At 48.9% G+C, this 14,158-nt stretch overlaps 1 long non-coding RNA gene and 1 other non-coding gene across 6 annotated transcripts; both read right to left on the reverse strand.

Moving 5' to 3' along the window:
- Positions 1–238: 238 nt before the first annotated feature.
- On the reverse strand, positions 239–10,864 carry LOC100847765 (uncharacterized). 5 transcript variants are annotated; one of them, XR_009493898.1, is made up of 5 exons: positions 10,318–10,864; positions 9,602–9,695; positions 6,226–8,144; positions 5,928–5,984; positions 239–4,667 (listed from the first exon to the last, which is right to left on the reverse strand). It is a non-coding gene; the product is annotated as an uncharacterized lncRNA (long non-coding RNA). The 5 variants fall into 5 exon arrangements; XR_009493895.1 differs by having other exon boundaries at positions 239–6,278; positions 6,953–8,144; XR_009493894.1 differs by having other exon boundaries at positions 239–5,984.
- On the reverse strand, positions 3,754–3,826 carry TRNAD-AUC (transfer RNA aspartic acid (anticodon AUC)). Its single transcript has one exon. It is a non-coding gene; the product is annotated as a tRNA-Asp (tRNA).
- Positions 10,865–14,158: the final 3,294 nt, after the last annotated feature.

Below are 14,158 nucleotides of genomic sequence, written 5' to 3' on the forward strand. Positions count from 1 at the left end.
GAGAAGAGGAAAAACTTTATTGGCACTCTTCCCGCGAAGACACTGACACGCCAGGCCTCGAAAAGGAGGGGAAGTTGAAGGCTTAGAAACACTCAGAAACAACTACAACAACAACAAAAAATGTGACCAGAGGATGGCGGGAAAAGGGAGGAGAGGAAAACAGAGGTTACCAGCGTATCGCCGCCTGCGACCTGTAGAGGGCGCCGCGCTAGCGATGGGAGCACCGCCCCCGCCCCGCCCCCCGCCCCCCAAGGCCCTCTGTGGGCGGGTCCGCCCCGCCCAGCGCCCAGAGTTGGCTGCCTCACAAAGCTGGCTTTGTGATGCGGTCTGTGCGTCAAGCTCCCCGCCTCCGGGCCTTGACTCCGCGGTCGCTCCCTCCCGATCCCCACCCTGTCCCGCCCCAACTCGCTGCCTTGACCTGCGCTCTCGGAGAGCGCCCGGAGTACAGCGAGACGATTGACCACGTTGCGTAGTATATGTCTGTGTGGTTTCCTCTTTGTGTCCCCAACCCCTAGCACAGTACCTGGCACACAGTTAGCCCTGATAAAAGAAATCGGATAGGAACCAGCAACTGCACTGACAGCTCCCACATTCGAATCTCCACCTCCGACCTCTGAACTCCACACTTGTACCTCTATCTCCCGTCTCAACACCTCCATCCACTTCGATGTCTAAGCTCAAATTTAATGTTTTCTGCGCGTTGCTCCTATCCCTCCCCAACACCATTTCAAGAACAACTTTAGGTCTCAGCTCAAATATCACCTTTTCAAAGAAGACTTTCCTGAACACCCTGAGATAGCTCCCTCATCCTGGCAGCTCCCCAGCTTTTCTCATCACTCTATTACCATGTTCTGGTTTATTTTTCTTCATAGTACTTATCACTAGCTGAAATCGTGTTTATTGTCTGTCTCCCCGACTCTATGAGGACAGAGATCTAATCTCTCTTGTTCTCTTCAATATCCCTTGTTGGAAAAAAGCAATCCGACCCAGAGTAAGTGCTCAATATTTATTGAACAAATGAGTTCCTATAACGAAGTCTGAATCATAACCTCCAATGTAAGTGTTTCTGGAACCTAATCTTACAATTCCAAATCTAAAGATAATCCTGCATCTAACCCCAACTTTTGCCTTTGTCCTGATACCATAATTCTGGTCATTATCTCTCACCAGTTTACATTTCCCTTCTCTCTCTCTCTCTCTCTCTCTCTCTCTCTCTCTCTCTCTCACACACACACACACACACACACACAGTGATGATTCAGATTCCAAAAGAGGTAGGAGGACTTTGGCTTGGTAATCTCATTGGGAAGGGGTCCTCAGATGCATTTTTCTTAGAAATTTATAAAACGCTAACAAAGTATCAACTGTTCCTATGAAAGAAGGGGGCCTTGGGAGTGAGCAGTAAAGGTTTCAGACTTCCTCCTAGTACCCTACCTCTTTCATTCACCTAATCCTTGAATCCCAAACCTCAGAATTATTCTTGACTGCATCCTGCACTATACTTCCCCTTTCTTTTTTTCTTCTTTTTTTTTCCTTGACCACATGGTGCAAAGTTCGGGATCAACCAGGGAGTGAACCCCTTGAATACTAGGCCAGCAGTGAAAGTGGCGAATCCTAATCCCTGGACTGCCAGGGAAGTCCCTCCCCTTTCTAACAGTTACAAGGGCAGGTAATTTTGCCTCCGAATATCTCATCCATATCTCTTCTCCAGTCTCCATAGCTCTGTCCTATTTTAGGTCCCTTTATCATCCTACTTCAACAGCCTCCTGAGTGGTGCCCTTGCTCAGAGTTTCTTCTCTCTCCCAGGCACCTACCCCACAGGCCCTGGAGTGACCTTTCTTAAGTAGATATATTAGGTTGTTTGGGTCCAGCTTCTGATCCTACGCCTTTTGACCACCTTTTTTATTTCCCATCCCAGGGTCCCACTTCTCACTATAAGTGATTCCAGTCCAGTTCTTACCTTGTTCTGTTTGTTTATTTACATATCTGTCCTTCACACTAAATAAACTATGAGTTTCTCAAGGATGGAAATCTTCTTACTCTAGGCTGTCCAATCCAGCACCAGGCCCTTGGTGGACCTAATAAACATTGAATGACAGACCTTTTCCTGCTCAAAAATCTAAGCTGAATTTTCATGCTCAGCAGCAGCTGTGTAGAACTCACACCAATCACCAATGAAGAACTTAGCTCTCATCCCAAAAGAAATACAAAGACTATTTTTCCAGAAAAGAACATTTATAGTTTTATAGGCATTGTCATTACATTTGTTGTTTACAAAGTCTTATGGACACAAATATTGCAGTTATATTACTAGGCATAAATTTTATTGCTATGCTGCTGCTGCTGCTGCTAAGTCGCTTCAGTCGCGTCCGACTCTGTGCGACCCCATAGACGGCAGCCCACCAGGCTCCCCCGTCCCTGGGATTCTCCAGGTAAAAACACTGGAGTGGGTTGCCATTTCCTTCTCCAATGCATGAAAGTGAAAAGTGAAAGTGAAGTCACTCAGTCGTGTCCGACTCTTCGTGACCCCATGGACTGCAGCCTACCAGGCTCCTCTGCCCATGGGATTTTCCAGGCAAGAGTTCTGGAGTGGGGTGCCATTGCCAACAAATCAATACATTTTTTTCTTCAGTAGTTAAAAAATTGGAAGAATGCTGTTATTCATAATGTTTAGTGCCATAAAAATAAAACACAAAGGTAAGAGACCATTTAATAATCAGGAGGTATGAGAGTAACATACACAGAAAAAAGTTGGACTGTTGTCTACCTCCTGGCCTCTCCCAGGATAAAATCACAATGGGACCCCAGCCTCCTTTTATGCAGTTTTGTCTACCTGGAAAGTCTTTCCTTATGTTATATACCTGGAAGCTAGTGGAGGGATAGATTCCTGTGAACTGAAGAAGTGGGAGTAAGATATAGACCCTGAATGGATTTTGAGGTTCAAACAAACAGTCCCAGACAATCATTTCACAGTGGAAGTTTCTGCACCCAGAGGAAAGGTAAATAATGTAAATAAAGACAGGAGTATAAGGTGGCCCACCTGGGTGTGAGGATCCATGGGACTATGTGGGAAAAAAAGGAAGGAACTAAGTTTTTTTTTTAATAGCACTTATTTATTTATTTATTATTTTTTGTTCCATGGGTTCTTTGCACGAGGGGGTTTCTCCAGTTGCGGTGCACAGGTTTCTCGTTGCTGTGGCTTCTCTCGTTGCAGAGCACAGGCTCTAGGGCTCACAGTACTGGCAGCACAGGGGATCGGTAGTAGCAACTGTAGAGCACAGGCCCAATAGTTGTGGCACAAGGGCTTAGTTGCTCCACAGCCTGCGGAATGTTCCTGGACCAGAGATTGAATCCGCGTCACCTGCACTGGTAGGCAGATTCCTCCCCACTGTACCACCAGGGAAGTCCTTAGATTTATTTTTAATTGGAGGATAATTGCTTTACAGTGTTGTGTTGGCTTCTGCCATACAACAGTGTGAATCAGCCATAAGCATACATATATCCCCTCCCTCTTGAACCTCCCTCCCACCCCTCTACCCCATTCCACCCCTCTAGGCCATCACAGAGCATTGGGCTGAGCTCCCTTGTTACACAGCAACTTCCCACTATTTTACACACGGTAATGTGTATATTTCAAGAACTAAGATTTTTTTTTTTTTTTTTTTAAAGACATGTTTATTTATTTATTTACTTGGCTGCATCGGGTCTTAGTTGCAGCTTGTGGGATTTTTAGTTGTGGCATGTGGGATCTAGTTCCCCGACCAGGAATCAAACCTGGGTCCCCTGCATTGATAGTGCAGAGGCTTATCCCCTGGACCATCAGGGAAGTCCCAAGAACTAAGATTTTTATAGCCACTTTTTCTCATTTGATCCTCAGAGCAACAAAGGGTAGGCAACCTTATTATTTGCATTCAATCTGCAAACATCTCTATTCATTCTTGCAACAGAAATCTAAAGGCCTAAATCTAAAGGCTGATTTGTAAATCAGCCAAATGCTGGAGATACAAAGATGGGACAAAATAAACAGAGCACTTGCCCTCAAGCAGAAAGATACGTGCAAACAGACAGCACTGACCAAGGAGGAAATATACAAGTAGCACAAGGTGCTGTACAATTATATGCAGCACTGACATTTTTCAGAGCCTTAGCTGCTCAAAGTGTGGCTGTCATGTGGGAGACAGTGAGAACTTCTGAGAAATGGAGAAAAACAGCTTTTGGTATTCAGAGACCAGCAGCTTTTTACTCTATGATCTTCTCTCCCCACCTCAAATCAAAGTGGTTTAAAGCGTGCACAGAACTAGAAGAAAACCTCCATGCCCAGATCGCTCTTTTCCTACTCCCTAGAGTCGAGTCCTTCTGCCATGACAGCAGCACCAGGAGACAAAGTCCTAGTGCCTTGAAGCACTGGGGGCTGATTTTCTGAGCTGATCCTGGAGGATAGATAAGAATTCAATCAGGCAGTGGGGGTGGAAAGAAAGCTCACCAGGCAGACAACGTAGAAAGATATTCTGGGCAGAAGGAACAGTTTGTGCAAAGGCGTGGAAGCATGAGAAACCACAGCAGTTAGGGAAGGTATGAGCTTCAGCGTGAACGGAGGCAAGTATGGCAGCAATTACCAGGAATAAGGTTGCAGAGATGTATTGGTCCCAGAGTGTAGAGGGCCTTGCCTGCCACCACAAGGAATATCAAATTAATGTTATGCTTGCCCAGAGTGGGATAGTGTTAGGTCACAACAGAGAGAAATGCAATTGGAAATACAGGCTAGGGCTTGATGACAAAGCTGAGGAGTTTGGATTGTCACTTGCAGACCATCGAGCATCCTCTCAGTTTGGGATCTAACATGAGGCAGTAACTACAAGGCCCACTCTACACACTGTTTCTCACACCTAACAGGGTCTTTTAGGTGTTAAACGCCCCTTTTTGAGAGTCAGTGCTTACCTATGTGCTGCTTAGCCCACAAACAGTGACTGAGCACGTGTTTTCTGGTTCTCTCTTCCAGGCAAAGGGAACCCTTCCTCCTGTATTCTTCAGTTCATCTACTCAGTGGACTAGTACCATCCATAACTTTAAGTTATGTCAAGTTTATTAAGTAACAGTATCTGGCCTTCTGGACAGAATTTTTGTTTCATGACCTTGTTGGATCCTACGTAGCGAACTTTTGATGTGGAGAATAACTATTTTCACATGTGCCCCTTGGCCTGTGGGGTGACCAAATCCTTAGTGTTTTCAGACAGGTATGAGGAGCAGGGGAGAAGCAGCAAAGGCCCGGGTTCCCACTCTCTTCACAGCCACCTCCCACCACGGGGGCCTGCCTCCCTGGCTTTCAGTAAAGGACCCCAGGCATCCTCTCTCTCTCTCTCTCTCTCTCTCTCGACCAGACTCCCCTCTGCTCAAGGCCCACATTGATGAATTGCCCCATTTAATACCACAGCCTCAGTCTTTAGGGAGAAAGGCATCACGTTTGCTCTTCTGAGAACGGGGCCCAATTCATTTTTGTCCAGGCAGCATAATAAATAACCTGCCCCTGTTGGCAAGGGGTTTATTAGAGACTGATGGGACATTTAACGATAACTGGGGTCTATGATTTATTAGGTAGGGAGGTTGGTGGCGTCTCTGAAGACTGGGAAGGTGGAATTTAATTGATAAAGTGACTGTCAGCAGCGATGAGATGCACTCAATAGAATATGCATTTGAGGGCTTCTCTTTGGAGCTGTCAGGAAGGGTTTCTACTAATCATATTTAGCTCCTGTAAAGGCGGTGTCTGCTGGATATCTGGGTGAGACACAAACAGCAGGGAGGGGACTCTGAAAGGGGCCTGGGGAAGGATGCACCTGTCAGTCGCCCGGCCCAATGGAAGAATGTGACACAAATGAGCAGAAGGGAAAAAAGATTTTCATCACCCCCAAGAGAGGTCCCCTTCGAGGCACCTTTGTTTCTCTTCAATGAGCTGCTCAAGAGAGCAAGAGGTGCCGAGCACCTGCTTCCTGGAGAAGGAGGGAAAGGCAAGAGTTAAGTGGCAAGAGAGATTTGTTCCAGAATTCCAAACTCCCTAAACCTGAACTATTTGCACCAGGGCCCCCCTGCCTGACTCCCCAGCCACAGACACTCAGGTACACAACACACCCCCACACACCACTGGTACCCCACATCCACACAGCCTCCTTCTGTCACTGCTGCTTTCACACCAAGGGCAAAGTCACAAAAACTCAATGGATGGTGCCTCACCTTTTTTACTGTTGTTTCCCAGCTCTGGAGACCCCAGAATCCCGGCTGAGAAACTGGAAAGAAATTCTCGTGGTCTGGAGCGTGCAGAGAGTACCTTACCTCTTCGCCCGCCCTCCATCCAGTTCCCTGACAATAAGGGAGCTTGGTTTTATCTCCGAGGCCACCCTTGATGGCAGCGAGGATGGCTCAGCTGCATCCTCAGACAGCCCTGAGCCTTTCCAAGCAGCTCTGCTCACATTCTCTGCTCCCCCCATCCCTCGGGCTGTTGCTCAGCCTTAAACAAGGCCATGTAAGGCACGAGAGGGGCTCTCTGAGGCCAGTCCGCTTCCCTCCTTTGATCTTCCCACATCTATTCTTAGGTCCCAGGAGACTGATCTGCCTCCTTGTTCTCCCCAGGGAGAGAAAGGAAGGGGGAGGCCATAACCAGGGAAGAAGGAGTAATTGTCACCGTCTAATCTGAGCCTCAGTGGTGACACTGAAGGACCTCTGAGCAGAATGGATACAGCAACTGGTTTGATTAAATCAAACCTCTCCTGCAACATCGTTAAATTAAACTGACAGGTCGGGAGCAGATGAGGGAGGGCAGGGGAATCATCGCCTCGGGTGGGGGCAGGAGAGGCCAGGGCTGGGAAGAACATCAGATGGTGGCAGAGCAAGGCCTGTCCTTTCCCTTATTTGCTGACTATAGATAGGAGATGAGATTTACGGACGTGAGAGGCTGAAGTACCTGTCTGAGCACAGGCTGCGAAAGTGACGCACCGGCAGACTGCTGCCTCCCAGGAGGCTCTGAGAATTCCCTTGCAGTCAGGCCTCACATTTGGAACAGTGTTCTTGACATTTCAAAGGGCCTCTACCCACTTTATCTGCACAGCAAGCAGACAGAGTGAGATAATTTTCCTCACTTTGTAGCCAGAGAAACTGAGGTTGAGGGGGATTACAGAGCCAACTAGTAGGCAGAGACAAGCAGCAGAGCCAGTCCAAGGACCCCAGGTCTCCCGCCTGCCCGTCTCGGCCCGCTCGGCCCCAACGTACGCCATATGGCAGAATTTCCCAGGACTCAATCCCTGGACCACCAGCTCTTTTTCCACCCATCAGAGAAACATAAACCACACAGCTTGCTTCATGGGCCATCAGGAAAATGCCAGTCCCCACCTGGCTTGGTGCAGCCCACCTGCAAAGCACACAGCTGGCTTCAAAGGTCACCAGGCCATCCTAAGGTGCTCATATCACTCTCCCACCAGCCCAAGCCCTTCTGAGTCATTTCCATTCCACCTTAATTACAAGTTGGGGGGTGGAGAGTGGGAAATAAATATAATGTTAGCAACAGTAGTACACAGCAATAGGAGACGGATAACACTGATACCCTGCTGGCTTCCTCACTGTCACCCAGTTCCTCACCTGCCAAAGCTAATTTTCCACTCACCAGTGGGTGACAGCTCATTTCAGAGTGTGTGAGCCACCCAGTGCCATTGCGAACCAAGTAATGCCTCAGCCAGGATGTCCCTGTTCTCACGTCCGATGCACCCTAATGATTTGTTTATTGACACCTGCGCCCCTCTCCAATCTATTTTCGGTGGGGAAGACACTGGGATGGGGATGCTGGCAAAGATGGTGCATAGTGATTACCACAGATGCCCTGGATCCCTACCTCCTCCAAAGCAGGCTCATCACACAACAGTTAATGATTAGAACCTGGGACAGGGAGAACAAAGGACAGAGGGAAGGGGAGAGAGGAGCAGACTTTCAACCACTGCCACCATAAAGGAAACTGGAGGAGAGAGGGCACATCATTTATTTGATGAGGATAGACAACTGGCAATAGTACCCACTAGGGGAGAGTGTGCATGGGCCACACCAGATAAGGCCTCACTGTGCTCTTCCCTCATGGTTATCACATGATTTTCATCACCACTCTTGACCTGAAAAAGATAGCGAAGAGCAGGTGGGCAGATAGGTCAAAGGTACTCCAACAAATTATCACCAGCCTCCTGAGTTCATCATTGGTATTATGACTGCTGCTGCTGCTGCTAAGTCGCTTCAGTCGTGTCCGACTCTGTGCGACCCCATAGACGGCAGCCCACCAGGCTCCCCTGTCCCTGGGATTCTCCAGGCAAGAACACTGGAGTGGGTTGCCATTTCCTTCTCCAATGCATGAAAGTGAAAAGTGAAAGTGAAGTCGCTCAGTCGTGCCTGACTCTTCGAGACCCCATGGACTACGCCCTACCAGGCTCCTCCGTCCATGGGATTTTCCAGGCAAGAGTACTGGAGTGGGGTGCTATCACCTTCTCCTGGCCACATCCAAATCTAACACCTCCAACCTATCCATCGGAAATCATAGATATCCAAGGCAAGGAGTTGGATTCCTCTAGAAATACCTGCCAAAGTGTGATGGAAGGAAAAGAGGTCTTGGGTGGGGTGGGGAGGGGAGAGTCGGGGAAGAAGAGGGAAGATCACAGGACCTGGGTTCCTATGCTGAATTTTGCTATCAGCAAGCTGGGTGACCTAGGGCAAATCACTCAACATTTCTGTGCTGCACTCTCCTGGTGTGTAAAATCATATGCTTGTGTGGGAAATGCAGACTCTCAAACTTTAGAGGTCACAGAGGAGAAAACTGAGACCCAAAGAGGTTAAATTACTTGTCCGAGGCCACACAGTGAGGCAGTGGAGTGATGAGAGAGCATGGGTTCTGAACTGAAGCCAGAGCCTCTGCGTGACCTGAGGGGAGTTCTGGCTCCCCATTCCCTTCCTCATCTGCGGAATGGAGCAAAAGAAGTCCTGCTTCCTAGGGCTTGGGAAGAACAGATGAGTGCCTGACACAAGGAAGGCCTTCAACAAATGGTAGCTAGCTCTATTTTTAGTGATAGTCTGGAGATTCGGACCCATTGAGCTTGATTTTGGGTCTTTCCACAAGGTCACAATTCTCTGATTATCTATAAGATCCTTTTCAGCTCCCCAATTCTATGATTCTAAGTCAGAGAGATTAACATGCAAGTTATTTCCAAAACCCTCCAGGCAGAGACACAAAAGACCATTTAGGGGATTCATTATTCACTCTCCATTGCCTCAGTCACTTTCTATGGATGATGATTCATGAGGAATAATCACAGCAAAGAAAACCTGTCCAAATGCAGGGAGGATGGAGGGCAATAAAAAAAAAACCCAAACTCCTTTGCATGTTCAGCTCCTATTCTCCCATTAGCATCTTCATTTAAGTGATGGCAGTGTTTCTTGGCCTCATTGCCTTTCCACTCAGGGGACTAGAGGCTGTTTCTTGATACAGACTGAGTCCCTGCCCACCCCACCCGCATCCCCATGAACCCCTAGGAGATGGCCCAGCCTCTCTGGCCAAGCAGAACCTCACAGAAGCAGCTGTCACCTTTGGCACTGGTTCCCCTCAGGATCTCAAGGCTGAAATTTCAACCGGACGCCCAGGATGATGTCTGGTCAGGGTGAAGACAGTTCTCCAGCACCTGCAAAAGACCAAGGAGAGGCTTAGGAGCCAGCCTGGTGGAAACAAATGCTCAGTAAGCCAAACCTGAAACGTGACCTCTTCTTCTCCTCACCCCATGGCCTCAGGGGGAGAAGCCAGTAGACTTCTTTCTCTCTTGCTGACAAATCTCCCCCTGGAAAGGGGCCAATGCCTGGTCCTTGCTTACAACTTCCAGAAACTGGTGGAGAGGGCCAAGTCGTGTGTAATAAAACTTTCACCCAGAGTTGCAGGCCATATGAAATTATAGGGAAGTCAGCGCTGGGCCTCCAGGGAGTCAGACATGTCAGAATATCCCCCAGAGAGTGCAGGGAGCTGGTCACTTTCCTTCCCAGTTTGCATCAACCAGCGTTAGTTTGCACAAATTCCATAAGTACTTCCCTTGGCTCTGCCCTGACGTTCTTCAGGTGTTCTTTGCAGTTGGAAAATATTTGCTTTTCCAGCCAGTGTTTGCAAAATGGAAATGTTTACTTCCCCACAGAAATGAGACCATCACTTAGGCGCCATAAGCACAGGCCCATAACTGAAAATAATTCCAAATAGAGGTAGGGAGCAGTCCATTGACTAACTGCTCAGTATTCAGACTAGTCTAATTTTGCACTTACAATTCCTTCTGAATTGTTCAGGTGACATAATCCATTCATTCGTGGGAGTTTTCTCAAAGTACTATCCCACTACTGCTTCCTCCAACACCTTCCTGTGTTCCTCCCTCAAAATTTCAGTGCCTGTAAAACTGAGAACCTGGTCTCAGAGCCCAGGGAATTTGTAAAGAAGTGATGACTGTGGGAGTGGCATCTAAGTTAGCACTCTGTGTAAGAGTGATGGCTTTTCTGCAGATGGGGAAGTACCAGGACTCACTCCTTCAGTGGCTCATCATCCCAGTAATCCCCTTGTCTCCTGCTTTCTGCAGAGGAGGGCAGTAGGAAAAGGTTACCTTGGAAATAGGGAGACTTTATTATATCACCATAAAGATGAATCTCTTTGGGCCTCAGTTGCTCTGTCTGTAGGCAGGGAGAATGATACTCTATGTTTGAAGACACTAAATGCTAAGGAGCTCCTTATGACTAGAGTCTTTGATTCTGCCACCCAGTCAAAAGAGTTTTTACTTAAATCTCAAAGTGAATCTTTCTTTTGGAACCTAGAGAGCTCCCAACATACAGGCCACTTCGTCTCTCTGCTGTCTCCCCTGGTGTTGGAATTGAAGAGGCTTCTGTCTAGGGTGGACAGAGGAAGATGTCATGAAAACTGAGAGGTTCATTTTAAGAAGAGTTAGGCCTCTGTCCAGTTCCTCCCCCACCATCCGAGCATTCACACCAGACACACAGTCTCTGCTCAGCACCTCCGGGCCTGCCTGCCAGGAGAGGTCCTCTGCCTGGACAGAAACAGTTCCGCAGTGATATCTGAACACATTCCAACAGCACATTTATCTCTAGGGTCAGCCTTTCCTGTTGATGCTCAGGAGGCATGGGGGGACTGGGGAGGAGGATTGGGATACTGGTGTTGGCAAGCCACAAGGGGCGGAGGCTTGAACGCAATGGGGACACAGACCCCACCCTTGGGAGGGTGACATCATAATGAGGTTTGTAGACTGCGTGTGGCCCTTCCTCACATTAGGATGAGCTCCCTAGCTCTTCTGTTGCCAGTGGAGATGAGATAGGCACAGCCTCACTCAGCAGTGCCTCATCCAGAGCAGGCTAGGACTTGGTGGGTGGAGACGTCCAGGTGGGGACCATAGGATCTGCAGCCAGAAGAATGGCAGTGTTTCCATTGTTTAGTTTAGGATCTGAGCTCTGTTGGGACACAACAGGTTCTACCTATCCCTTTGAGTTCAGTCATCAGTGCCAGGACCTTCAGGCTCTGGCAGTGGGGCAGAGGAGACCCCCTTCCCTGAAAGGCTGGGCAAACACAGGAGTTTTTTACACCCTTAGGAACTGTCTCCAGGAGCTGCAACTCGCTCCCTCAAGAAAAGTACTTATCCCCACCAGCAGGGGGCAAAACTGAGATACCTTCTGAGGGTTCCACCCCAGCTCTGGACGGCTTTGAGAAAGTGCCTTCACATCCAATCTCAACACCTTTGATTTATTCTTTATTTTCAAATGAGGTAATCTCACCTTCCCCCCAGGCTGAGTTTTGGGGGGCAGGAGGGAGGAGGCTGAACCATTTGATTCCTCTTCAACAAAAATGAATCATGTCCCCTATCCCCCACCCCCCAGCCTCAGCCCAGGAATATTTATCTCTGTTTACACAACCATGGCAACAGGCTTTATTCTCTACTACTTAGGAGGAAAAAGAAAAAGAAAAGTGGAGGGCAGTGCTTTTTCCTACTCCTGTCTCCTGCTCTGCTCAGGTGACAGATCTATCATTTCAGAAATCAGGTAAGACAGAGATAGCCCTGCACTCTGGTGTAATGCTGTTCTTCTCAGGGACAGGGGAGCAAGAAGGCTGCAATGTACCAGGATCATAAAAGCACTCCAGAGCTTGACAGTGATTGTCCTCCAGAGTCCTGTGGGAACCACAGTACTAGCACTTCTGACTTGCCTGCAACTTCTCTTCTGAGTACTGCAGTGAGATTATGGTCATCATTTTTTTTTTTTTTTTTTTGTCTTGCCATAGCTTCGACCTTAAAAGTGGGTGGTGTGCAATCTTTGGCTTTGCTAACAATATATTCTTCATCTCTAAGATGGATTCCTCTTGCTGTGACCACAGATGATCAAAATAGAGTTTTGTAATGAATGTAAAAGTTTTAAATTCACATGTTTAAACTATAAATAAGGGAAACTATGGAGAAGGAAATGGCAACCCACTCCAGTGTCCTTGCCTGGAGAATCCCAGGGACAGCGGAGCCTGGTGGGCTGCCATCTATGGGGTCGCACAGAGTCGGACACGACTGAAGTGACTTAGCACTTAGCAGGAGGGAAACTAAGGCCAAAGGAAAGCATTTGTTCAAGATCATACTGTGCTGACAACAGTTTGCTGTTGTTGTTCAGTTCGCCCAGTCGCCTCTGATTCCTTGCAACCCCACGGACTGTAGCACCAGGCCTCCCTGTCCTTCACCATCTCCAGAAGTTTGCCCAAGTTCATGTCCATAGTCTAGAGGGCCTAACTACCCAGTCCTGAATTCTTGCCAAAAGAGCAGCCTGCATCTCTTGGAGTTTTAACCATAGCCACCCTCCTACTAACTTCCAAGAGGATTCCAATCCATGAGGTCACAGGGATGGAGAAAAATCAGACCTGAAACTTGATTCTCAAGACTATTTCAACCACTAGCACAAACTCCATGCTTCCCATAGTTGCCGCTGTGTTGGGTGCTGGAAAGCAAAGCACACCCCTCTGGGTTGGAGAACCATTTGTGGTGTTTCTCCCCCTTTCCCACTCTCCCCCGCATAAAGTTTCCCCCTTGGACTAAATATTAATCGGCAGTCCCAGAGGATTCAACTTCAGAACCAGTTCAGCTGGGCTGGAGTACTCAGCTCCGTCCTTGAAGGTGACTCCCACTCTGAACTCTCCTCGGGTTTTTTCCAAAGGGGCCCCTGGGGTATCTCGACTCACAACTGCAAGGAAGCCGGAGCCGGCGCTGCGACGCTGAGCGGACCAGCGGGGCCATTCTGGCCGCTGGCTGTGGCCGACCTGGGAGAGAGGAAGGAAATGTATTTTCGGGACTCTCCCAGCCGGCGTTGGAAACGCGGCAGCAGATTCTCAGCTCCATTCCCGCGGCGGTCGGCTTCTCAGACTCACGCGGGATCCTGGGTAGCGACCTCAGTGAAGGGAGCGCGGGCATCTGAGCTTGGCGATGCCACCGAGACACAGGCTTCGGACCGAGTTTTGACCCGCCTGTGCCTCTTCTTCCTTTTCTCTAGCCAGCGGCTACCGCTGCCCAGCTTCATCCAAAGGGGGCACTCGGGGCTAGGCCGAGAACCCTAGATAAGGTCCACTGTAACTAAGAACCCGGGGTTAAGTGGAGGCCATCCCACTGGACTCCGCAGTCTTCCACTTCTAAGGATGTTCCTGGCTAACCTCCCTCCTCTTTCTCTCTCACCTCTCCATAGTAAGCAGAAGTGGCGCTCTTGTTGGCAAGGATCGGAATGGCGGAAGCTTGTGCCTTCTCTCTTTGCTCCGTTTCTCGCGTCTTCACACGGTTGTCTCACTCGGAGACTCCTAAATTCTGCCTGGGGAACACTTTCCGCGTTAATTACCTTGAAACAACACGTCTCTAATTGAGCTAATTATTCTCGTGCCCTGCAACACGCCCCTCTCCCCCCCAATAACACACACACACCCGGGCCAGGCCGGGTGGCACGGTGCCTGGGCACAGGGTAGAAACCGCAGCCCCAACACGCACGGAGCCTGGTGTTGGGAGTCCAGGGTTCCGCTGGGAGTAGCGCCCGGGTCTGCCTGCGGGCCCTTCTCCGATTCATCTGTGGCACCTCCACCGCCCAGGGAGTGGCT

This window comes from Bos taurus, chromosome 3 (genome assembly GCF_002263795.3).
Source record: "Bos taurus isolate L1 Dominette 01449 registration number 42190680 breed Hereford chromosome 3, ARS-UCD2.0, whole genome shotgun sequence".
NCBI classification, from domain to species: Eukaryota; Metazoa; Chordata; class Mammalia; order Artiodactyla; family Bovidae; genus Bos; species Bos taurus.